Source organism: Callithrix jacchus, chromosome 1 (genome assembly GCF_049354715.1).
Source record: "Callithrix jacchus isolate 240 chromosome 1, calJac240_pri, whole genome shotgun sequence".
Lineage (NCBI taxonomy): Eukaryota > Metazoa > Chordata > Mammalia > Primates > Cebidae > Callithrix > Callithrix jacchus.
The window spans coordinates 192472686-192497188 of NC_133502.1; the positions used below are offsets into that span (position 1 = coordinate 192472686).

The 24503-nt window shown below is 51.4% G+C and overlaps 1 protein-coding gene across 2 annotated transcripts in view; it reads right to left on the bottom strand.

The window, feature by feature from the left end:
* Positions 1–12710: 12710 nt before the first annotated feature.
* The window catches only part of LOC118142939 (uncharacterized), a 58620-nt gene continuing 46827 nt past the window's right edge, over positions 12711–24503 (bottom strand). Inside the window, exons 29-31 of one of the 2 annotated variants that reach the window (XM_078335122.1) lie at positions 19711–19874; positions 16755–16969; positions 12711–12887 (exon numbers count right to left, since the gene is read on the bottom strand). The gene's annotated coding sequence lies outside the window, so the exon portion shown is untranslated. Of the gene's footprint in view, positions 12888–14471; positions 15480–16754; positions 16970–19710; positions 19875–24503 lie in introns of those variants that run through there. The other variant, XM_078335123.1, reaches the window with a different exon arrangement.

Genomic DNA, 24503 nt, shown 5'->3' on the forward strand with positions numbered 1-24503 from the left:
TTTTTGAGACGGAGTCTTGCTCTGTCTCCAGGCCTCCCTGATTCAAGCAATTCTCCTGCCTCAGCCTCTAAATAGCTAGGACCACAGGTGTGCACCACCACAACCAGCTAATTTTTGTATTTTTAGGAGAGATGGAGTTTCACCATGTTGGCCAAAATAACCTCAATCTCTTGACCTTGTGATCCACCCACCTCGGCCTCCCAAAGTGCTGGGATTACAAGTGTGAGCCATCATGCCTGACTTTTTTTTTTTTTTGATGGAGTCTCACTCTGTCACCTGGACACTGCTGGAATGCAGTGCCAGGATCTGGCTCACTGCAACCTCGGCCTCCCGGGTTCAAGTGATTCTCCTGCCTTGGCCTCCCGAGTAGTTGTGATAACAAGTGTGCGCCACCACCCCCAGCTAACTTTCATATTTTAAGTATAGACAGGGTTTTACCATGTTGCCCAGGGTGGTCTTGAACTCCTGACCTCAAATGATCTAGCAGCCTTAGCCTCCCAAAGTGCTGAGATTACAGGCATGAGCCACTGTGCCCGGCCTCCAAAAGAATTGAAAGCAGGGACTTGAAGAGATATTTGCAAACTCATGTTCATCACAGCACGGGAAGGAAGTGGTAGAAAGAGCCCAATGTCCATTGACAGACGAATGGATAAGCACAATTCGTAAGGTAAGGTATATATGCAATGGAGTATCATTCAGCCTTCCAAAGGAAGGACATTTTGAGACATGCAATCTCATGGATAAACCCTGATGTTCTGCTTAGTGGAATAAGCCAGACACAAAAGGACAAATATTGTTATGATTCCTCTCATATGAGGTAGGTAGAGCAATCGGATTCATAGAGGCAGAAGGCAGAACTGTGGGCTCCCAGGAAACGCATACAGAACTGAGCTTGGAATACCAGCCATGTGATGCCCGGGTGCAGCCAAGCAGGGGAGGCTCTCCCAGACCAGACATGCCCAGAAAGGCCCCAGATCCTCCTTCAGTGGCATAGCTGCCACCAGAAGTTGGGATTCCAGGAGCCCAGCCCCTGCCCCACCCTTTGCCCAAGGGTGAGATGGGAGCAAGCCCTCAGCAGATCAGAGGTCATGCTCTGGGCCCTCCCTACCCAGAACACTGGGAGCAGCTGTAAAGGGGCCTCTGATCAACATGTATGGGAGTCAGGAGAACCAAGTGTCCCTTCGAGGAATTGGGTGGAGGAGGCAGGAACTCCACGGCGCAGAGAGATCATCAGCAGAGTGGTCTCTATCCTTGTTTACACTGGCAGCCAAAGACTAGGCAGTATTTATTTACAAAGGTAAACGCAAATCAAACATCCCTGGCTCGGCCAGCTGCGGTTGGAGAGGATTTCACAAAGGCAGGCATAGAGCCCCCACCCTGTCATGTGCAGCTGCCCTCCTCTCGGCATCTTGTCTTCTCCCAGGTCCCAAGCAAGCCGCAGCAGCATGGTGCAGGGACTTCCACAAACAGCAGCTCACGTCCTTTGGAGGCACTCTCAGGCAGGCACTGTCCTCCAGGAGAGGTTTAGAAAAGGTTCGGGTCTCACTGAAGGGTGCGGAGTCCACAGTCAGAGCTGCCTCTGCACCCCACCCTCATCCACAGCCTGACACCTTCTTCCTACTGCCATGCACCCACCAAGAGCAGACTCCACCCTCGAGAAGCGCCATGGATCTTGGGGGCTCCGACGCTGGCTCTTGCGGCAGAACGTCAGGTAAAGTCAGGGAATACCTGCAGTGCTTCAGGGAATTAAGTTCCTCTAACAGCAAAAAAGACCCAAATCTTTAAAGTAGCAGGCAAAAAATAACCTGCCACCCTTTACGGGGCACTTCCTCTAGGTCACACATGGTGCTGAAAACCCATGTATCATCTCCTGGAATATGCACCTGAGTGGACATGAACTTTTAGATTGCTATTTTTCAGACAGGAAAAACCGAGTCTCAGGCAGAGCTTGACTGTGCCCAGGTGCACCTATGTGACCTGCCTACTGGGTCAACTTGCAAACAGATTCCAAAGAGAAGGCATTTCTAAGATGCGGCACCGATAACCTTACCACCTAGCAACTCCCCTCCTAGGTGTATAATCGAAAGAACTGAAAACTGGTGTTCAAACAAAAGCTTGTACCAGAATGTTCACAGAAGCATTATTCACAAGGGGAGGAAACACCGCAAATGTTCACCAGGTAGATTAAAAAAAAAAAATTGGTAGATCCATTAAATGGAATAGCAGAGCTCACCGTAGCCTCAACTGGGCTCACATGATCACCTGCTTCAGTCCCCTAAGTCACCGGCACTACAGGTGTGTGCCATTATGCCCAGCTAATTTTTTTTTTTTTTTTGTAGAGACGGGGGTCTCGCTATGTTGTCCAGGCTGGTCTTGAACTCCTGGCCTCAAGTGGTCCTCCCACCTAGACCTCCCAAAGAGCTGGGATTGCAGGTGTGAGCCCCTGCACCCGGCTCTGCCTTTAAAGGGAAGGAAATTCTGTTACATGCTACAACACGATGAACCTTGAAAACACGATGCTAAGTGAAATACGGCAGTCACAAAGTGCCACATGTTGTATGACTCCACTGATACTAAATGTCCAGAATATGTAAATCCATAAAAACAGAAGGTAGGTCAGTGACTGCTTAATGGGCCATGGGGTTTCCTTCTGGGGTGACAAAAATGTTTTGGAACTAAATAGAGATATTGGTTACACAACACTGTGAATGCATTAAAAGCCACTGAATTGTTCACGTTAAAATGATTCATTTTACGTTATGTGAATTATACCTCATTTTTTTTTTTTAAACTGACCTGTTTTCCTCTAGGTCACACATGGAATTATGTTCCGGGAACCTGGAACATAATTCCGCTATTTCCCAAGGGCTGAGTATCCTTCCAGATGGACGTCAGTACAGCCTGACCATAATTCCAGGCCACCCACAGGCAGTGAGTGCTTTCAGAGACACAGTTGGTTCTGGTGGTTTTTCTACTTAATCCTCCTCTGCCAGTCTGGCAGCTGCCCCTTCTTGCATCCAAACCAAGTGGCTCAAAATTCTTTTTTTTTTTGAGACAGAGTTTTGCTGTTGTTACCCAGACTGGGGTGCAATGGCACGATCTCGGCTCACCGCAACCTCTGCCTTCTGGGTTCAGGCAATTCTCCTGCCTCAGCCTCCCAAGTAGCTGGGACTATAGGCGTGCACAACCATGCCCAGTTAATTTTTGTATTTTTAGTAGAGACGGGGTTTCACCTTGTTGACCAGGATGGTCTTGATCTCTTGACCTCGTGATCCACCTGCCTTGGCCTCCCAAAGTGCTGGGATTATAGGCGTGAGCCACCACGCGGCCTCAAAATTCTTTATAAATGAGATGTCCCCCATCCAGTTAGCCACTGCACCCTGGCTAAACGGCTGCCACCAGGACCCTTGGTTCTGTGGTGGGCGGGTGCACAGAGAGCACCCTAGGATCCCGTGGCCTCCCAGCCCTCATGCTGTACCCCAACAATGACATCACCAGGCCAGCACCCAAGAACAGAAAGCCTCAGCTGCCCAGATAGAGCTCAGGGTCATGAATCAGCATGTGCCACAAAGAAAGCCACCAGGCTAGCCAAGGCCCCCACCCCATAGGCTGGAAAATGTCAGTCGGGAAGGGCCTGAGCCTGCCCTGCTCCCTGACGCCTTGGCTCCCCAGGCAACCCTAGACACTGAGAACGAGAAACAGGTATTTACAGCTCTGAGCTTTCTTGGAGGAGAAAGCCCAACCCGTGCAACCAGCCTGATGGCTCTGCCCGCTTGAAGGCTGAGCTGGTTGGAGACTCAATCACCAGAAGGTCAACTTTGCTGGCAATTTTTTGGGGGGCACTAAAGACAGCTGTTTTCCTCTACAAACGGAGGGTGCCTCAGTATGGGCAGGTGAGAACCCCGCCTCCTCTCCATCAGCATCCACAACACTGTTAAAGGACCCTCCCGAGTCTCCAAGGACCCAGCTGTGCCTAAGGCTCCCAGTCATTCCAGGAGGCAAAAATAATTTGATGCTCCAGGCTTTGATGCTCCTCCTGGTGCAGGCACAGGGCAGACAGAGGCTGAAATTCCAGCTGGGAAGAGGCAGCCGCCCTCGGCCCCAGAATGATACAGTTATTACTCCTCAGCAGCACCTGGGCTTTTTAGGACTTGGGGGCTCAGAAAGACTTCCTGGAGGCCCTGAAGATTTAGCCCCAGACAAATGTACTGAGTACCTAACACATCCAGGGCACTGTGCTGGGTATGCAATGGTGAGCACTGCACACCCAGCCCCTGCCCTCGGGAGCCAGTGGAATCCACCAAGTCACGTGACATGGGCATCACAGCAACCATGCCAAGGCCACGGGAGAGGCAGCTGGCACCGGAGTACATGCAGGAGGGAGGCAGACAAACCCAGGCAGGACAGCAGGGCCTCTCCCTGAGGAAATGACCACAGAGCCAGAACCTGAGAGAGGGGGAGGCACACACTGGCTCCCCGGAGGAACACCAAGGTGAGAAGCCCACTGTTGTGGGCCCCCAAAGGAACACGTTCATTCCTAACCCTAGAATCTGCAAGTGTGACCTTACCTGGAAAAAGAGGCCTTGCAGATGTAATGAGGTTAAAGGCCTTGCGATGAGCTCACCCTAGATTGTCCGACCACTACTACTATGATGTGTTTCTATTCTCCCAGAACACTCCTGACAACATGTATGTGGGTTTATTCCTTTCACCGGGCAATCCTCCTGTGGGGGGGTTCATGCAGGGGCTGTGTCCCCACTCTGGGAGCATGGGCCAGCTGAAGTGTTCTGGGGCAGGCAGGATCCCTCTTGTGTTGGGGACAGTTCACCTGGTTGGGACTGTCATTGACCATGGTGACAGGATTAGGTTGAGTATCACAGAGGCCCTGGACCCTTAGGTGTGTGGGGAGCTTTCTGAAAGCACAGAGTTCATGGCTTTCACCCTTCCCCCTGATTTGGGTGTTCGGGTCCCCTTCAGGGCATCATCCTCATGGCTGGAGCCTGTCCTCAGGCCCTGTCCTGCGCAGGGTCATTGTGGGAATACTGGGCTCATGCCCATCACAGAAGGGACTCCTTTGGGGCCCAGATGCAAACTAGAGCATCCCAAGGAAGCTGTCACCATTTTGGTGACACCTTCCAGTGTGGCCCGGTGGTGTTAGTCTCCTGGTCAGGAGGGTAAACTTCCCTCCACCTCAGCCATTTGCCTTGGACTGAGGAAGGCAGGTGGGGTTGACACAGGGGTGACTTCCAATGAATGGAGGGGCTGCATTTATTCCTCAGCCTGAGCCTGTCAAGAAGAACGAGGACATCTTTGGCGTCTTGATTCCTTGCCCCAGAGGCAAGAGAGCAGGAAAGGGGACCAGATTGTCACCCAGAACTAAAACAAGCCTTTAAAATAATGTCCAGAATCTTCAATGATGGGTGGTAGGATACACTGTTAAGAATTTCAGGTGAATTACTGTAAATTATATTTAGTAAATATGATTGAACTGAGTCTCAGGCTGGGATAGGGTGTGTGGGGACTTCCTGGTCTTGGTCCTTATTTCTCTGTGCAACTCCAAGCCTTCCGAATTTCTCCAGAGCCCCAATCCCGCCCTGAAGTGCACACCCTCCTGTGTGGGCCCCGCCACCCTGTACCCTCTCCGGGCTGTGGCTCTGGTGCATGCCAGGAGGGTGGTGTCCTTTCTCGTCTTCCTCAGGATGGAGGAGTCACAAGAGGAGCGTGTCTTTCTTTTCTTAAAAATGGTCTCTTGAATAATGTCTCTGTGCATTTTTGTTGATGGGCCCCTGTCCCATCAAGGGTGAAGATGGGGATGGGAGGGTTATGAGGACTGTCTTGCCATGGTGGGATGTGATGTGTGACGAGAGGGACAAGAGCCCTCAGGCCCACACGTGGGATTGAACTGTGACTGGTGAATGGCAGGGACCAGCGGGGCTCTCAGGTCTCTGGACCATGGCGGAGTGTGTGGCCTGTGACCAGGAGAGGCACGAGGGATGGCGCTGTGGTCCCTACACAGCCACTCAGTAATGATCATTTACTCCAAGGAGCCAGGGCTTCAGGCTGGGTCCTGGGCTGACTGATCGGGGGACTCGGTAGCCAGGTCCTCTCTGGCCCAGCAGAGTCTCTGAGCAGGGACCTTTGCATGGTCTCGGCAGGTGTTTCCTCTCAGGGCTCCCCCAGTGGATAAAGCAAACCTTCCCCCTTCTGGGTCTGCAGCCTGAGCCCAGCCCCAGCCCCGGGGCTCAGGGAGGGCTGGGCAGTCCCAGACAGAAACGCATCTGCAGAAGCAGCCCCTCCTCTGGAAAGGGTGGAAGGAAAAGAGGCCTGGGCACTCCCACCCCACTGGGGGGTCAGGGGCTGAGTCCTCCCCGGGCCTGGGCTCCTCCCCAGGAGCTCCTCACTCACTGCACAGGCCGGGCAGGCCTTGGAGACCAGGTTTCAGTTCCCAGCTTTTCTCAGCTCCTGCGCCTCAGACCCCATGAGCCTTACACTAGTGGGGGCCCACACTCACCCGTCTGCACCTGCGCCTGTGCTGACTCGTCTGCCCACCACCTGTGCATCCCCGGGGGTATCTCAGGCTCACCTGCACCCTGTGCTGACTCGGCCACTCCCCACCTATGCATCCCCGGGGGTATCTCAGGCTCACCTGCACCCTATGCTGACTCGGCCACTCCCCACCTGTGCATCCCCGAGGGCATCTGCTCTCCTGCACCCTGAGCAGTGGCTTCCGTGTTGGTGACTATATGAAATGCTGGGACACATCCCCGGTTCCTCCTGAGATAGGACCCAGACTCAGGCAAGCACCAGGGCTCCTGCTGAGTCTGATTTTCACTGTGCTACTGCTCTTGGCAGTGGAAGCTGCTTTAGCTCCTCGCTGTGTTCAGACAGAAAGTGTGTAAGACAAAACCCCCGGGCCCAGAGACGGTGGCTGTGAGTGTCTTTCCACTACCTTCTGTGGAGCCCCTCAGGAGCCACCTGCCTCTTAGTGAGACATGCCCATGAGCAGGAGAAAGATGAGCAAACAGGCGGTGCCTTATCATAAGGCAGCCTCGGTTATCTCAGGAACGCACAGACGGTCGGGGCAACACAGTCCAAGGCCCAGCCCCCAGGAACCAAACTAAATTAGTAGGAGTGGGAACTGTTTTCTGTGCCTGGAAATCCTGGTCAGTACAGCCACATCCATCCGCACATGCGCTTCAGCAACTGATTCCACACAGGGAGCCTGGTGTGTCCAGTGATGCGTCCAGGGCTGACGCATCGGCACTCACCCTGCACACGGACACGCTCTCCTCTGTCCCAGCCAGACGACAGGTGAGGGGGACACGGCCACTAACCACCCTCACTGCTAACAGCCCCCGGACTCACCAATCACTCTCTTCTAGGGCCTCTCAGGTCTTAACACAGCTCCACGTGACCCTGCTCCTGCTGTGGGTTCCCTTCTCCAGGGACTTCTCACTAGGGAGGACGATCTCCAGACATCAGAGCAGCACACGGCCCTTCACAGCCTGACTCCTCCTCGCAGCCCCATGGCCCGGCTCTCTGCTCCTCACCCTTGGCCAATCTCTTTAATAAGACAGTAAATTCTTGCTGATTTCCTACAAGTGCTGTGTTCCTCCAGCTGGAGAGAGGCTGCTGATGCATTTCTTCTTTGTTATTTTTCTTTTTTCTTTCTTTTGTCTCCTTTCCAAATAATGAACTAACCTCCCTGGAAGTTGCCTCAGGCCCTGCACAAGGTGAGAACTGAAGTCTCAGCAGATGGAGGGTGGGCAGCCTCTCACTGCAGGCGCTGTTATGTTTTTGCTCCACAATGAGTTCCCCTAGAACTTCCAGGACAGCACCTCGGCCACACAAACCATTTGGCGCAGGTCCCTGAAGTCCCTTGCACAAGCCCTTTTACAATATAAAAGTAGAGAATCTCTCCTGGTCACCCGCTCAGAGATCAGGTGATGGCAGGGCACCATGGGCATGGCTGTGGTGTGGGGAGCAGGAAGGTGGGTCTGTGAGGTCCCCGCTGCCCTGGGCTTCCTGAGACCTGAAGTCCCCACAGCTGTGGGTCTTGTGCCTGCAGCCCAGACCTGCCGGGAAGACAGTGGATGGCGTCTGTCCCTCTGCCGGGCCTGGCACTCTGAGGAGGGGGAATTGGTAACATTTGGCTCATCTGCTCTACATTCCTCCTCCCTACTGCAAACATAAACTGCTCCAAGACAGGTCTCGCAGAGAAGAACCAGCCCAGAGATGGATGTGCACGGAGAGCTGCCCTCTGGGTTTGGGGAGGTGCTGGGAGAAATGGAGGCCACTCATACCTGCCTTGGAGGGAACGGCTCCCTGAGGCCACAGGGGCATGGTCATTCCTCTCTCCCTCTCTCACCCCCACATACCCCTCTCTCCTCTCTGAGCACACATTGTCGTGGACTCTGCAGTTTCCAGCTTCTCTGTCCCTCCAAAAGTCAGGTCTCAGCCTGTGCTGACCCAGCGGTCCTCAGGATTCAGCCTCCAGGAGGCAGAATCTCCACCCGCAGGGAACACCGGCAACATCGGGGATAACTGGGGTCCTGCTGCCAGGACAGCCGGGAAATGCCTCAACATCTGCTCTGCTGGGATGAGCCTGCTCTGAATCCCAGGGCAGGTCTCAGCCCCAGTCAGCAGCTCAGCCTCCCAGAGCTTCCCTGGGCTCCAGTAAGTGCAGGAGGCTGATGATGACACTGACATGGGACAGCAGCCTCAGTGCTGATCACACAGGGCTCGAGAGCACGGGAAAGGAATCCCCAAATTCCCCTGCACTGTCAGGGCCGGGGCCATCCCCCACTCCAGCCAGGCTGCACCTCTGCTGAGTTCTTCCACCCCAATCCAGGGTACAAGGCCTGACAGTCCTGAGAATGTTGTCCCCTCTTTTCTCCACCTCTCCATGACTCGGCCATGGGCTGCTTTGATGCAAATAGCGCAGTAGTTCTGTGTTGAAATCAGTGTTACTGAGGCAGGCTTCATAGGAAATCACATGTGTCTATAGTAAAAGCACAGCTTGTGAGAAATGACTATGTAGAAATGGATAAACGTGTGTGTGTGTGTGTGTGTGTGTGTCTGTGTGTGTGTGTGTGTGGAGAGAGAGAGAGGCAGAGAGGGAAAATCCCTTAACTGCTCCACAATGAACGTACAGACTACCCCACCAGCCCTGGCCCCAAGCGCCAGGAATTTGCTTTCTGTCACTACAGATGAGATTTCTCTTGTGTAGGATTTCATCTTGGGAGAAACATGTAACGCGTCCTCTGTCATACTGACCTTCTAGCCCTCACCACGGCAGCTTTGAAATTCACTCGTGGTGTTGTGTGTTGATGTCGTGCAGGGCTGCACTGGATGGACGTGCTTTAGTCTCTTCATCTACTGACAATCACTTGGGTTGTGTCCAGCTTAATCCATTATGCACAATCCTGCAATGTCCCTTCCTCTGGAAATCATTATGTGGACACACGTTCTTGTTTCTCTTGGGCACTTCACTAAGGCTAGAATGTAATACCTTAGGACAGAGTCTGTGTGAGCTTTGGGAAAAGTGAGCAAGCATTTGCAGAGCGGCTGTGCTCCTGGCAGCAGGTAACAAAGGTGCGCCTGTCCATATCGCGTCAAGAGACCTTCATGCTTAACTCCCTCTGGGCCATCATTGTGTTTGTGTAATGAGACAGCATGATGACTTAATTTTCCATTTCAGACTCATGATGCTCTATACATGTTATACGCTTAGTGGGCATCTGCACAGATTCTCTGGCCAAGGGGCTGTGTGGCGCCCTTCACACGTCTCCCTGAGCAGTCCCTCGTGATTTCCCCAGCATTGCTGCTGCTCTTTTTCCTGCATCCTGCACGCTGGCCTGTGTGGCGCTCACTGGGAACAGGAAAGGCCTGCAGGAGCAAGAGCAGCACCCTCTGCCTCTGGGACCGCAGCTGGCACCTTGGGCCAGGCTCTGCAGAGTAAGGACAGTGGGAAGGCTCCTCCAGGCCCGGGTACCATGAGTCCACAGCGTCTGATATGCAGCGACTCAGTAGTGGAGACTGTCCCATGAGTCCCCTGGAAATGAGCTGCTGTGTCTGCGCCCCACCCCACAGGGCTCCGATGTGACCCCAGGCACTGGGGCTGGCCCTGCAGGAGTGGGTCTAGAACAGCACCACGTTGGGCCGTCTACACTAAGGCCGGGCTCCTCTCCTGCTCATGGTCCTGGCTGCCTGTGCAGCTTGGGGGAGGGCAGGCAACACTGAGCCTTCCTTCCCCATCTCCCCTCCTGACCTTTTGGTCTTGCATCTGTTTTCAGGAGCTGCCTCCCAGGCTGTGGTGACTCAGGAAGCGTCACTGTCCACAGCTCCTGGAGGGCCGCTCACTCCCCTGTGGCTGCAGTGCTGGGCCGTCATCACCAGCGCTCTGCCCACTGCATCCATATGAAACCCAGTCTAATCTATTAGCCCAGGGTCTCATAGGCGACACCAGCAACCAGGGCCCAGGGGTCCCCATCGGATTTTAAGCTCGCTGATTGGTGACAAGGCTGCCCTGTTGTCACGGTGCCCAGCCTGAGCAGAATGCCGGGTGTTACTGTGCTCCATGGCAGAGTGGGCCTCTTCACATGATGTGGATGGCCCGTGCAGGGCACTGTGGTAAAGTCCTGTAAACTAGGTGGCGCACACGCGACAGAAATTTACTTCTCACTGTTCCGGAAGCTGGAAGTAAAACATGGAGGCACTGGGGAGGCGATGCCTGGGGAGAGCCTGCCTCCTCCTTTGTGGGCGGCTGTCTCTGCTGCGTCCTTGCAGGGCGGGGTTGGGAGAAGCTATGGGAGGCTCCTTCTTTAGGCCTCAGCCCTTACGACCTACTCACTGCATAGAGGCTGTGCTTCCTGAGGCCATCACACTGGGGCTTGGATACCCACACATGGCTTTGTGGACACACATTCAGTGTCCGGCTGGGGCAGCTGGAAGGGCAGTGGAGGAGGAGGACAGTGACCCTCAGTTACCGCTGGAGACCAGCAGGTTCTATGGCTCCTTCCACCGATGACCTCTTGACATTTTTTTTTTCTGGGGGAAAAAGCTAAACAGATTCCTGAAGAAACTGCCCCATGAAATGAGCATGTCTAAACAGTGCACGGGGTGGACATTAGTGGACTTGATGGTGTCCATCACGATGCCTCTTCAGGGCTGTGTGTGCTTTCCCAAATGCCTGAATATTACTGGTCAACCAGTGTCATCAGAGATGCCTATGGGTCTTGCAGTTGGATAAGGGGTCACTCAATTGCACTTCCAGGGACCGCTGGCACTCCATAACTGATCTGTGTGCAGTGATGAACCCCTGGCCCCTCACCCAGGTCAGGACTTGGAGGGGCTGTCCCAGCTCCAGAGGTCATCAGAGAAGGGGCTGAGTTTGCTAAAACTGCTCCACACTGAGGCCGATTCTTGAAGTTCCACAACCGCAGCGTGTCGTTAAAGCAGGAGTAAGTGGAAGGGCAGAGACCCCAAGTTGCTGCTACTAGACGTGGGAGTGCAGTGCAGATGGGAGAGGTCCACTTCCAACCCCCACCTGACCCACTCTGGGAGAGCTCAGTCCCAGGTTTTAGTGTCTTGGAGAGAGCTGTGCCTGTGGATATCCCACAGTGCAGGCCGGCACCAAGACCCAACCCAATCGCTCTATGCTCAGTTCTCAAGAGACGACAACCAACAAAACCCAAGTGTCTGATATTTGGTGGTGGCAGAGGCAGAAATGATCAGGTCATGTGGCCAAGATAATCTTTGAGAAGCAAAGCAAGAAAAGATAGTGACAGACGTGACACTCAAATGCCATAGACATAATTGCTTTTTAAACTGTATCATTGGGCCAGGCGTGGTGGCTCAAGCCTGTAATCCCAGCACTTTGGGAGGCCGAGGCAGGTGGATCACGAGGTCAAGAGATCGAGACCATCCTGGACAACATGGTGAAACCCCATCTCTACTAAAAATACAAAAAATTAGCTGGGCATGGTGGCGCATGCCTGTAATCCCAGTTACTCAGGAGGCTGAGGCAGGAGAATTGCCTGAACCCAGGAGGCGGAGGTTGCGGTGAGCCGAGATCGTGCCATTGCACTCCAGCCTGAGTAACAAGAGCAAAACTCCGTCTCAAAAAAATAAAATAAAATAAACTGTATCATTAACATTTTACAAATTACACATATTTCCTTTTTTTCTGATTTCACCCCCTCCCCCTTCCTCATCTCTGAAGCAGCAGGCCTGGCTGGGCTGCCCCTGGGAAGCCTCTGTTGGAATTCACTTGGGGTGGCTGGCAAAATATTAGGGAAATATTAGGGAAAGTTATAGATTAGTCTCAAGCCTTTTGGAAGGCTGTGAGGTTTTATTCGGACAGGCTGAAGGCAGCCAGTCCATTACGTTGGGGAAAAGCTGGGGATGATGAGAGGCTTTCCCAGTTAGGTGTTGACCCCACATCCCTTTGCCTCTTCTCTTTTCCTCATGTAAACTTTGTGCTGAATGTTCCTCTCAGGGGGAGGTGAAAGGGGAATTACCCGTTAACAGTGTTTGCTCTGGGTCACTCTTTTCACCATGTTAATTATCCACAAGCATGTTGGCTTAGAACCCCTGTTATGGAATTCATACTGAATAAATGTGAGGACAGACAGGGGTCTGGTCCATTGGCTGCAGCCACCCTCTGAAAGCAGCCGACAACCATCCCGAGCCCACCTGAATGACTGAAGCAGGTGTGAGAGTGCATTTATTCACCCATCGTTGAGTCAGGGACTGCAGACAGACCCCTGCTGGTATTGACTGACATCTCGAGCCTCTTCTGTGGCGCCCTCTCCCCGGTGTGTGCATCTACCTGGAGTGTCTTCATCGTCACTGCTGGAATCATGTCTCCTGTGGCCAAGCAAGCTCTGGAGACACAAACACCAGCAAGAAAGGTGTTACCTGGAGGAGCTCACAGTCCTGCTTGCCAGGAGAGGCCACACCAGCTCCCACAGCAACTGCCTGCTCTGTCCTCTGCCTTCTCAGAACTTATCTGGGCTCTCTGGCATCAGAGGCCTTCATCAAGTCACTGCTCACATTTGCAAACTTTCCCATCAAGAGAGGACCCCCTTTCAACCTGCCACTCCCCTGTCCTCTAGGTCATTACAGCTCTCACCACCAGCCTAATCAATGTGGGGCCCCAACCGCTACGGGCAGGCTTCAGGTCAGTGATCCAACAAACAGACCCTGTGCCAGGTCAGAGCCGCTGCAGCAAGACTATCCTGTGCAGATGGGAATGTTCTCTCTGCATTGTGTGCAGGGCTCCTGGGTGCTGGAAACGTGCCCAGGGTGATGAGGGACTAGATATTACATATTTTTAAAAAATTAATTAAAATAGACACCCATGGCTAATGACTGCCACCCTGGAGAGCACAGTCTGGGGATTCGAACACGTGGGGGACATCACCCCGCCTCCCATGGTTTTTCCTTGCAGAGTAGCTATCAATGGACAAGTGTTATCTCTCATGTAGTAGGCACTTCCTGCACACAGGCACAAGTACTGGCCACTCTGTGAGGCCCTGGGGGTGCTAAATAGTGGGTCATATCCAGGTCCTAGAGGGTTCACAGCTGGGGGCAAATTGTAAGCAGAGTCAAGAGCATGGCCCTGCAAACCTGTGCTGGAAAATCAGGGAGGCTGCAGCAGAGCGGAGGGGACACCTCACTGTCCCCAGGAGCCCACCCTCATCTCCCCTGGCCCTGGCCAGGGGAGTGTCAAGAACTACACACATACAAAGCATACATTTGATAAAATTTAAATAAATAAATGTGCAATCATGGAGATGCGAGTTTTTCATTTGGAAACTGACGAGAGTGGCTGTGCTGCCAGGGGGATATAAGTGCAGAGCCTCCCAGACAGCTGCACTCAGAGAGCAGCGGGTGCATTCACACGAAGAGCGCCTGCCCGGTACACCGGCCTCCCACCATCTGAAGGGGAGTACACCTGCTCCCTGAAACGCGCCCATTACTCTTTTTCTGGAAAATCAGCTTCCATCACCACTTCCCTGATCCTCACCCCTCACAGGAACCCAGAATCAAGGAGCCTCCCCAACCAAAGCCAAAAGGAAAGTTCCACTTTCCATGTCACCTCCACTTCTTCTCAGCAAGTGAGTGATTCCCGATCATGCACCACTTTTACTCACTCTCTGGATGATCAGTAATTGAAATGGGAAGGGTTCCCTTGTTCCCCTCACAGGGTGTGCTATGGGGGTGCGGCTCACTTCTTCAGATGGGCAGGCTGTGGGGCTCTGACCCCACGGCAGTGCCTGGGGGTGACTGTTTGCATCTGAAGCACCAGGGTGAGTGTTACAGGGTGCTCTTTTAGCTTGCTGTCTACAGGTGGCGCCTGTTAACTCGCTCAATTAGACCCTCTACCTTGTCACAAGGACAGAGGGCTTTCTCAATCCCAGGGTTTCTTGCCTTGGTGTAGGGGAGGAATCGGATCACACGTGGGCTTGGAGAATGAGTGCAAGGTTTTATTGAGTGGGAGAAGCTCTCAGCAGATCGGGAAGCAAGCAGGGAGATGGCTTTCCCCTAGAGGGGGGACATTGGCGGCCCAACCCTTCCCCAGTGGTGGGACTCTTCTTCGACCACTCTGGCCAAACTCCACGTCATTCTGCTTCTGCCAGTGGCCTGACCGCATGCTGGCACCTGACAGGGCATCCCTCTCAACATTCAGCCACCTCTGTGTTGCTCCACTGATATGCTTCTCTCAACGTGGTGGGCCAGGGTGGTCTTGGGAAATGCAACATTTCTGCACAAAGGCAGGAGTGCTTGTCCTCACCTAGGTCCATGGGGGTGGAGCCCTACCAGGGACCTCACCCTCCTCTACCCAGCCCTGCCCTTCCCATTTTGTATCATTTAAAGGGACCACACTCTTCCCTTCCCGGCACTTCTGTATCCTAATTACAGAACAGGTTGCTTTAGAAAAACAGAGGGGAAACTGTAGCCCAGTCAAAGCCCCGCAGGGAGGGTGAGGACACCTGTAGGCCATGCAGGAGCTTTCCCTGGAGCGTGGGTCTCCCTAGTCTATTTCGGCTGGCAATTGGAAAATTCTTAGTCCTAGAAGAAGGAAGAACCGGTGCTGAGGGCAGGCTCTCTCCCGGTTTGTTTATAAGCTGAGGCTGCCATTCGTGACTGACCCTATCTTGCCAGGAAACAGTATGTATCACATGTTATGTATATTGCTATATTTTCATACATGAATGAATTTGGAATAAAATAAATCAATGAAGCATCGCCCCTATTTTGGACAAAGACAGGCACTCCTTCCTTGCTGTGAGGTGGGACTCTTCCCCCAGCAGCCTCTCAGTGGGGCTAGAAGGACAGAGGGGCTGGCTGGGAGTGCACTGGCAGTGGTGCCTGTGGATGCTTGAGATGGACGCAGCCCTGCCGTGCATGGGCATGGCGGGTTTTCCGAATGGGCTCAGCTGCTGCTGGGTCATCCTCCTGGGTGGAAGAGGCTTGGAAAAGAGAAGCAGGACTGGGATGAGGCTCAGAGTCCTCAGCTGTGAAGCGAGAGGCCACCTAAATCATCAGGAAATGCTCAGTGTCCCCATGTGCCCAACTCTACACTGTCATGCAACAAGAAAGTCCCCTGACCTCTCCTGTCATGTTTAACTGCCACGAAACTGCCGGTATCTTCTGACATCCCCTGGGCTTGCCCACACAGGCCGGAAGGGTGGCTCCTTACAGGGGGAGGTGTGGGCCAGGAGCTGGTGCTCTAACTCTGCTGTCCTGGGGCGCTTCAGCCAGGCTGATGGGACTCACTGACCATCAGGGGTCCTGCCGGTTCTAATTCATCACTTCCAGGATGTGTAGCTCACAGATTTTGAATATTTCTGAGGATATTTTCCTGGCTTTATTGAGACAGTTGAACAATTTTAAAATATGTATATATAAGGTATAAAATGTGAAGGCAAACAATGTGAAATGATGACCACCATCAGGCTCATAACCATTCCCATCCCTTCACATTGTTGCCGCTTGCGTGTGTGGTGAGAATATTCCAGGTTTGCTTCCTCAGCAGATTCCGAGTGTGCAGTTCATCACTATCAACTACGGTCGCCATGCTGTGTGCCAGGTCTCCAGAACGAACTCATCGTGTAACTGAAACTTAATGCCCTTCACCAGCTCTCCGTTATCTTCACTCTCCAACACCACCCTTCTACTCTGTTTCCATGGCTTGGACTTTTTAGGCTAATGGCTGGGTGAAAATCTGTGACATGTGCACAGATGACCTGGGCTATGTGAGCACTGGGGCCACCTTTTAACTGTGGGTGGTGTCTTGGAACTCTGCATGCCCAGGTACTTCCAGGCATATGCATGGGGCTTGATCACCCCTGCCCTGCAACCCTTGAGCCCGCTGCTGAGTGAGGAATGCCTCCCAGTGGTCCTGAGCTTCCACACAGGGCCCCACTCCTCACTCACCTGCATCTCTTTCACAGAGAAGCTCAGGAGCATGGGTCATTCTCTGTGCCTCATTTTTGGAGGCACAGGGCTGGAAAGTGAGCCACAAACGTGTCAATGTGTGGTAAGGCTGTGGTGAGCCATGAACGTGTAAATGTGTGGAAAGCACAGAGTGGTGGTGGGGTTCCCCTAGAGAACGTTGATGTGACACCTGTGCTGCGTAGGTGGGACACGTCTCCTGAGGAAACACACTCCCACCCACACGCTCAGTCACACCGCATGACACCCATGAAGACCCCCCAGAGTCCCATGCACAGAAACCCACCTACCTGGAGGGACATGGCTCCTCCAGGGACTGTACAATGAGGCCCGGGTTCTTCACCTGCAAAAACTGCTCCTTCCACTGCCCCACCTTGTGCCCAGCAGGAAGCTGGAAGCAGATCTCCAAACTGCAGGCAGCAGGAAAGCCCCACCTTTCTTTCCATCTGGATTTTTCATCAGTGAGTCAGTGATTGCAGAATCCGGGCTGTTTTCCTGAGGCCACCTGCAATTACAGGAGAGAAGAGACCATGAGGACCAGTCACGCTGCGTGGTGTTTCTCAGGCCTTTTGCTCCCACTGTGAACACAGAGTCCCAGATGGAAAGCAGTGGTCAAAGCCAGCACACACACCTTGGAGGAGGTGCAGGCTTTCCCTGGAGGATGCGTCTCTCTAGTTCACTGTGGCTGCCAATCACAAAACTCTTAATCCGGAGAGAATTTGCTGCTGGGCAAAACTTCCCATTTCACACAGTTTAAAGCCTGACACTGCCCCTCCTGACTGCCCTCTCCAACCAGTGTCCTCTGGAAGAGTCGGCCAGGGTCAGTGCAGGCTGCTAGAACAAGGCTGGCTGGGTGCGGAGGCTCCCACCTCTTATCCCAGCACCTTGGCAGGCTGAGGCAGGTGGATTGCTTTGAGACATTGATCCCCACCTGCTGGGGCCTGTCCTGCAAACCCTGACCCTGTGACAGATGAATAAATACCCTCCACACACAAAGTACCGTGAACAAGTCAGCTGCTCTCAGAGGGCCATTGCAGCTACCCAACCCTTCAATACCTGTCCCTCCTCACATTTATTCAGTTTAGATTTAATGACAGAAGCTCTAATTCAACATGCTTGTGGATAATTAACACGTTATAGATTTGGTTCCAGGGCCCAGAGCAAACACCATTAAGGGGTAATCTCCCTTTGACCTCCCCATAGAGGGCCATCGGCTCAAAGTTTCGTTTTAACACCATGTGAGTAAACAAGGGAGTTAAAGGCAAAGGAATGTGGGGTAAACAGACTTAACTGGGGAAGCTTCTATTATCCCTAATTTTTACCCATGACCTCATGCTCTAAGGTAAGAACTGGCTGCCTTCAGCCTGTACCATTATTACAAGTTATGAAAAGCTTTTGGCCTTCCAAAAGGTTTGAGACTATATCTTGTAACTTTCCCTGATATTTCTCTTAATAACTTGCCAGCCACCCTGAGTGAATCCCAACATTGTTTGAGGCCAGGAGATCAAGACCTGCCTAGGCAACATAGTGCGACCCCCGTCTCTATAAAAATATAAAGAAACTTTGCCTGGCATGGTGGTGTGTGCCTGTGGTCCCAGCTGAGATGGGAGGATCACTTGAACCCAAAAGGTCAAGGCTGCAATAAGCTGAGATCGCACCACTGCGCTCCAGCCTAGGCAACACAGTGAGACCCTGTCCCCAGAAAAGAAAAGATAACCCAAATACCATGGGCTGAGTGGTATAAATGCAGTTTTTTCTTTCTCACAGTTCTGGAGGCTGGGATGGTTCAGAGCCTCCAGATGCTGGCACCATGGACCAACATGGCATGATCTTTAATGTCTATTGAAGAAGCTACATACTCTATGACTCAACCGAGGTGTCATTTTGTAAAAAAGGAAGAGACAATTTCACAAATCAGCTGTTTCCAGCTAGGTGTGGTGGCTCATGCCTGAAATCCCAGCACTTTGGGAGGCCAAGGTGGGCACATCACTCGAGACCAGGAGTCAGAGACCAGCCGGGCCAACATGGGGAAACCCTGTCTCTGCTAAAAGTGTGGTGGTGGGCAGCTGCAATCCCAGCCACTCGAGAGGCTGAGGCACGAGAATCACTGGAACCTGAGAGGTGGAGGTTGCAGGGAGCCGAGATCATGCCACTGCACTCCAGCCTGGGTAACAGAGTGAGATTGGTCTTTAAAAAAAATTAGCTTGCCGGGCACGGTGGCTCATGCCTGTAATACCATCACTTTGGGAGGCAGAGGCGGGTGGATCATGAGGTCAAGAGATCGAGACCCTCCTGGTCAACATGGTGAAACCCCATCGCTACTAAAAATACAAAAAATTAGCTGGGCATAGTGGCGCGTGCCTGTAATCCCAGCTACTCAGGAGGCTGAAGCAGGAGAATTGCCTGAACCCAGGAGGCGGAGGTTGCAGTGAGCCCAGATCGTGCCACTGCACTCCAGCCTGGGTAACAGAGTGAGATTCGTCTTAAAAAAAAAATTAGCTGTTTCCAAGGAACAGACAGAATAACAGGTGAAGCACAGGGGGTTGTCAGCAGGAGAACAATGAGTGCATGCAAGGTGGAGCAAGACATTGCAAATTTAAAAAAATTATGAAAATGCAAAATAGAAAGTAATCCATAATGCTGACATATAGTTAATAGTGTGTAAATATTGGTTCATTAACCATGACAAATGCACCATTCTGCTATGTCAGTTACAGGGGAAATGGAGGAAAGGGGCCTGTGCTAACTTCAGTATCTGTTCTATTTTTTTTGCTAATGTAAAAGTTATCCAAATAATAACATCTATTAATTAAAGAGTCATTTTGCAACACTATTTTGGAGGCCGATCTATTGCAGCAAATGTTCAACAATCAGTTAATGTCTAATCAAGAGCTTCAGATGTGTTTCGCTATTAAATGTGAACCAAGTGAGCTGTGAATGTATCTTTATGTGGTTGAAACACTACTGATTGAATAGTAAATTAAAATTTTCTCACATGAATAACAATATGGCTTAGCATTTTTATTGCTTTATTTTAAATATGCAACTTTGGAACAAACCTGAATCATATTCTTGAATCAACATAAGGGCTGAGTATCTGCAGTGCCCTCAGCTCACCGTCTGCAGCTGTGCCTGTAGTCGGGGGCCCCTTGACCTGCTGCTGGTCTGGGGTGGTATAGATTCTTGCAGGAGGAAAATGCTTTCCTCCTCAAATTCATCAGCTAAGAACCTGAAAAATGCACTCACAGTAAAGAGAGCTGCTGACATCTTGTTGGCAGAAGACCAGAGGAAAGAAACCATAATTGATGCAGAGCTCAAACGGTGGATCCCACTGCACTGACTCCCCGACAGCCTCTGAGCCAACGCTGGGCTTTCGGAAGATCTTGGGTTCTCACGTGCACTTGAAACACCTAAGGGAAAGGTTGTGTGGAAAATGCCTCAATGATGAGATGGTCCAGAAAGGCAGCTGAGCAGAGTGACTGAGCATGGGGGCTGGGGCCTGAGGGCCTGGGCTCAATCCCACTTAGAGGCACGAAAACCGGGGAACATCCTGCAACCCCTCAGCCTCCAGTTCTCTGCACTGCTATCTAAACACTTTAATAGGGCTGACCGGTTAGCATGATGAGGCCAAAGATCCTTGAACAGAGTCAAAGCTTTAGAAAAAGTGGCTGATTCTTCAATGCTCCATGATCCCTCCATCAGTACATGCCTGGGAGAAGAAGCTACACACTTGACAGTGGGTGACCAGAGAGGGGGCATGGATGCTTCAGGGCAGGGGAGGGTAGAAGTTGGCTTTTCTTCATTTGCCTGTGGGAGGCTTTCCAGCGCATGGACAATATATGTGACCATCTCCTGTGATGCCCACATCAGCCCTGAAAGTGGGCATGGCAGGAGCTCTGGCCTGCACTTCACAGTTGGAAGAAATTCTCTTAAAGGCACGTGTCTTTCCAGTGACCACACTGCTGTGTGATGCACCTGGGGCAGAAACATGCCTGAGGCCTCGGGGTCAGAGATGTCTTCACACTCCAGACCTCCAGATCGTGCTCTAGACCCCCCAGAACATGAACTCCCCTGACCCTCGAGACGTCCTGGCCCAAGGTTTCTGTGGGAGGGCTGATGTCCTGGAATAGATGCCTGAGCCCAGAAGAGAGCTTGGACACAAGACCCGGTCTCTGTCTCTTCCTTTCCATCCCAGACCCCAAACAGGATGTGGTTTATCTCAAACGAAGCCCCTTGGAAAGACGAGGGTGATTCAAAACAGGGCAATCCTTTCATAGCAGCGTCACAGTCAGCTGCCATGGGCTACACATTTCCAATGATCAGTTGGCAGCAAGGGACCCCTGCACCCAACTAACCCCTAACTGTATAAGGCTTTGTAACACCCAACTGTATTAGAAAGCAACTTTCTAAACTGTCACATGACCACTTCGCTTCCCTCCACTTGACCAACCCTGGGTGAGCAGCTAATGCCCTTATCTGATAAGGGGCGCCTGGGCTGGAGTGTCAGTGGCTTGATGAACTTAGTTTATAAAGCTTTCCACCTGACTTACTATTGGTCTGAGCCACTGTCTGTGCAGCTGGACTAAGGCCTGGCTGAGGATGGGCAGTGGCTGCACCAGCACAGAGTGGACCTTTCTTCCTGTTCATTTCTTCCAAACCAAAGGTCAGCATCTTCAGACTCCTATTTCATCCCAAGCCCCGCAGGGACAATGCACAGAGTCCCTTATCCTCTTAGAGGGAACTCTCCACAGCTACAGCCTGGAGACCCCACCCCAGGACTGTCCCTGAGGACCACCCAGGTCCTATTTCTAATTAAATGTCCATTCCTCTAACCTGAGGGCTCTGTCTCTTCTCACCACTCTCCCCAGCAGCACCCTAAACAGTAGGGATCCTGTCCTCATCCCACATTTATATCCGTATCAAAACTCCAGTCTTTCCTTTACAAAACCAAAATGTGGCACACATACACCATGGAATACTGTGCATCCATAAAAAAGAGTGAGTTCATGTCCTTTGCAGGGACAATGATAAAGCTGGAAGCCATCGCCCTCAGCAAACAGGAGCAGAAAACCAAACACCGCATGTTCTTACTTATAAGTATGGGAGGGGAACATCACACACTGGGGCCTGTCAGGGGCAGGGGGCAAGGGGAGAGCAGTAGGACAAATAATGCATGTGGGGCTTAAAACCTAGATGGCAGGTTGATAGGTGCAGCAAACCACCATGGCACATGTATACCTGTGTAACTAACCTGCACATTCTGCACACGTATCCCAAACTCAAAGGAAAATTAAAAAAAAAAATCTTGGAATCAAGATTGCTAACATATTGTGTTGGATTTTGGCAACAGTATTTGAAAGAGTTTGACTTTTAATCCACCTTTCTTGTCATGTCTTTTACATAATTTGCTATCATGATTTTCCCAGTTAAAAGAGAGCAGTGTGAGCGTGTTCTTGTACATACAAAATTGAAGTTGCTTCTACTTAAAATGTAGATAGACTCCTCAGGAGACAATAAGGATGGATGTTTGCATGGTGGAAAGATATGATATGCATTAGTTTTTAGGGGATGGTTGTTTTACCCGTGGCACAGTGCACACATATGCCATGCGCAGACTGCTGCCTTCCTACAAACACTGTGTTACACCACCCAGATGTAAGCCCCCTGCCAGTCCCTCTGCAGCTAATTTCCAGGCAGTAACCCCAGGTCATACCTACTCTGATCATGATCAACACATTTTAAATGTATTTTTAAACATCATATAAATGCGAACCTACAGTATATACTCTTTTGTGTCTGGTTGAAAATTATATGTGAATATGTGAATTTCACCCGTGTTCCACGTGATGAAATATCTGTCATTTTGTACTGCTGGGTCAGTATGTAACATTGTTGAAAGTTGGCACAACTAGTTCATTCATCCGTGTTTTTTTACATTCACTCTGCTGTTTCTCATGATGGTTGCTTGAAACAAGGCTTCTGTGAAGTCCCCCAGGTGGACACCAACATCCTTGGCTCATAGATGTCTCCTGGACATAGGTGGCAGGAGTGGGGCTGTAGGGTTACAGGTGCTGATGACTGTGGTACACACTAGAAATCCATTTATCAAAATGGTTGAAACTAAGTATGTTCCCAGAGTAACATGACAGTTCAAGCTCCTCCATATCCTCACCACCCTTTGCACTTTTGTCTCCGATAATGTGCCTATTCTGGTGGGTGTAAGAGAAACTAGTTCCAATGTGTACTCTGCTAATGGCTTGGGAGTGAGTGCATTTTCATGTGCTGAACTTGCTGAGGTTTCTAGGATTCTGATAAAGCACATAACTTTATGAACTCCTGAATGGCTATTTAAGGTGCTTTGTTAGAAGAAGAATCCAACAGGCAAAATTGCAGAGGGATATGGAACAATGGAAAGATATTAGCAAGGACAATCTAGATTTCAGAAAAAAAAATAGAAAAGACAGATAAAATGGAAATGTCACTAAAAATAGACAAATATCACAGCAAAGCAATTTAGAGAAGGTGAAACATGGATGAATAAAAGTCACATGAACACATGTTCTGATCCACCTGAGGTGAAAGAAACCCCTGTGGAGCCCAGCACGTCTGTGTGGGAGGAGCTGCCTGGAAGAGCAGAAAGCAAAGCAAAAGGGCTTGCGGGAAGCAGGATAGGAGTGGCAGGAGCAGCCAGAGCCCCCTCAGCAGGAAGCCAGGGAGAGGGTTTGGAGATCAGCCAGCCAGGGGCAAGTGTAGGCAAAACCTATAGGTTCCTGTGAATGCCCTAGAATTGTGCAGTTACTTCTAGGTGAGGCATGAAACCCGTGAGTGTTGAGCAGACAACTAACGTTGCAATTTAAAAAATAAAAATAAATTTTCAGTCAGGCTGTGGAGCTTCAGCTCTTACAACTGGGATATTTACAAGCTCAGCCATCCTGCAGGACATCCCTCAGCACATAGTAACATTAAGTGTGCACCCTCCATACGGCTAGTCCACAGTGGTTCAGAGATGGAGGGAAATGCGCAGGAGGAAGTCATCACTGGTCACGCGGTATCGGCAGCAACCTGGCTGCTCAGCACAGGGTTTAAATTAAAATATGGTTTACACAATGCTGACCCGTTGGAAGTAACAGAAATGGTTCATATGCACACATGGATAAAACTAAATGTTTAAGTCTGAGTTTAAATCTTAGAAAAAATAAAAAATAAACCAGATGAGGCCTAAAGAGGAAAAATTATTTGCTTAAGAAATAAAAGCACACTATGAATTCTTTAAGTATCTGTAGAGATGATTTGGAAGTTGGAGTGGAACCGTATGATTTACACTTGAGTTGGTGACTAAGAGATGGAGGAAAACATGATTTGAAATGGTGATAAAGAAAAATATGAAAGAGAGGCCTTTAGGTGGCTGATGATGAGAGTGTTAATAGTGTGAGTAAACTCTGCTTCTAGGTCCCAGGAAACACCGACAGATAGAAAGTGCAACACATGCTCTGCCGGCACAGCTGGCAGGAACAAGTGACCTCCCTTCAACCCACGCCCCCTTTAGGATTCCCGGCTGCCCTGGCCCCTCTCTGACATCGTGAGCAGCTTCAGAAAGGAGGATCAGGACAGCCAAGGCTCTCCACCTGAGATGCCCTGGTGTGTCAGAGGCAGGAAGGCTTTGGGGTCTGAGGGCAGTGTGGGACAGTGAGGGATACTCCTGAGATGGCCTCTCCCAGCTGGAAAATGACTCAGAGCCTCCATGGGAGTTTGGTCATCAGGGTGCCCACTGGGTAGATGTGGGTGGCAACACTGACCTGCTAGGACACACCTTCACCCCACCGGGTCAGCTGTGAGAACTCAGGGCAGAGGGGCCCAGGAACAGGCAGGTCACAGCTCTTAAATGCAGTGGCTCTGCTCCCGTGAAGGCTTTGTGAGATGTAAGGTGGCTTCGGAAAGCTGAGGCTCCATAGCAGTGTCAGGAAGCTGAGTGGCATCTGATCCATCCCCAGGGCTCCTGTCTTTCCCTCCTCACTCACTGTACACAGGAGTGGGCACCT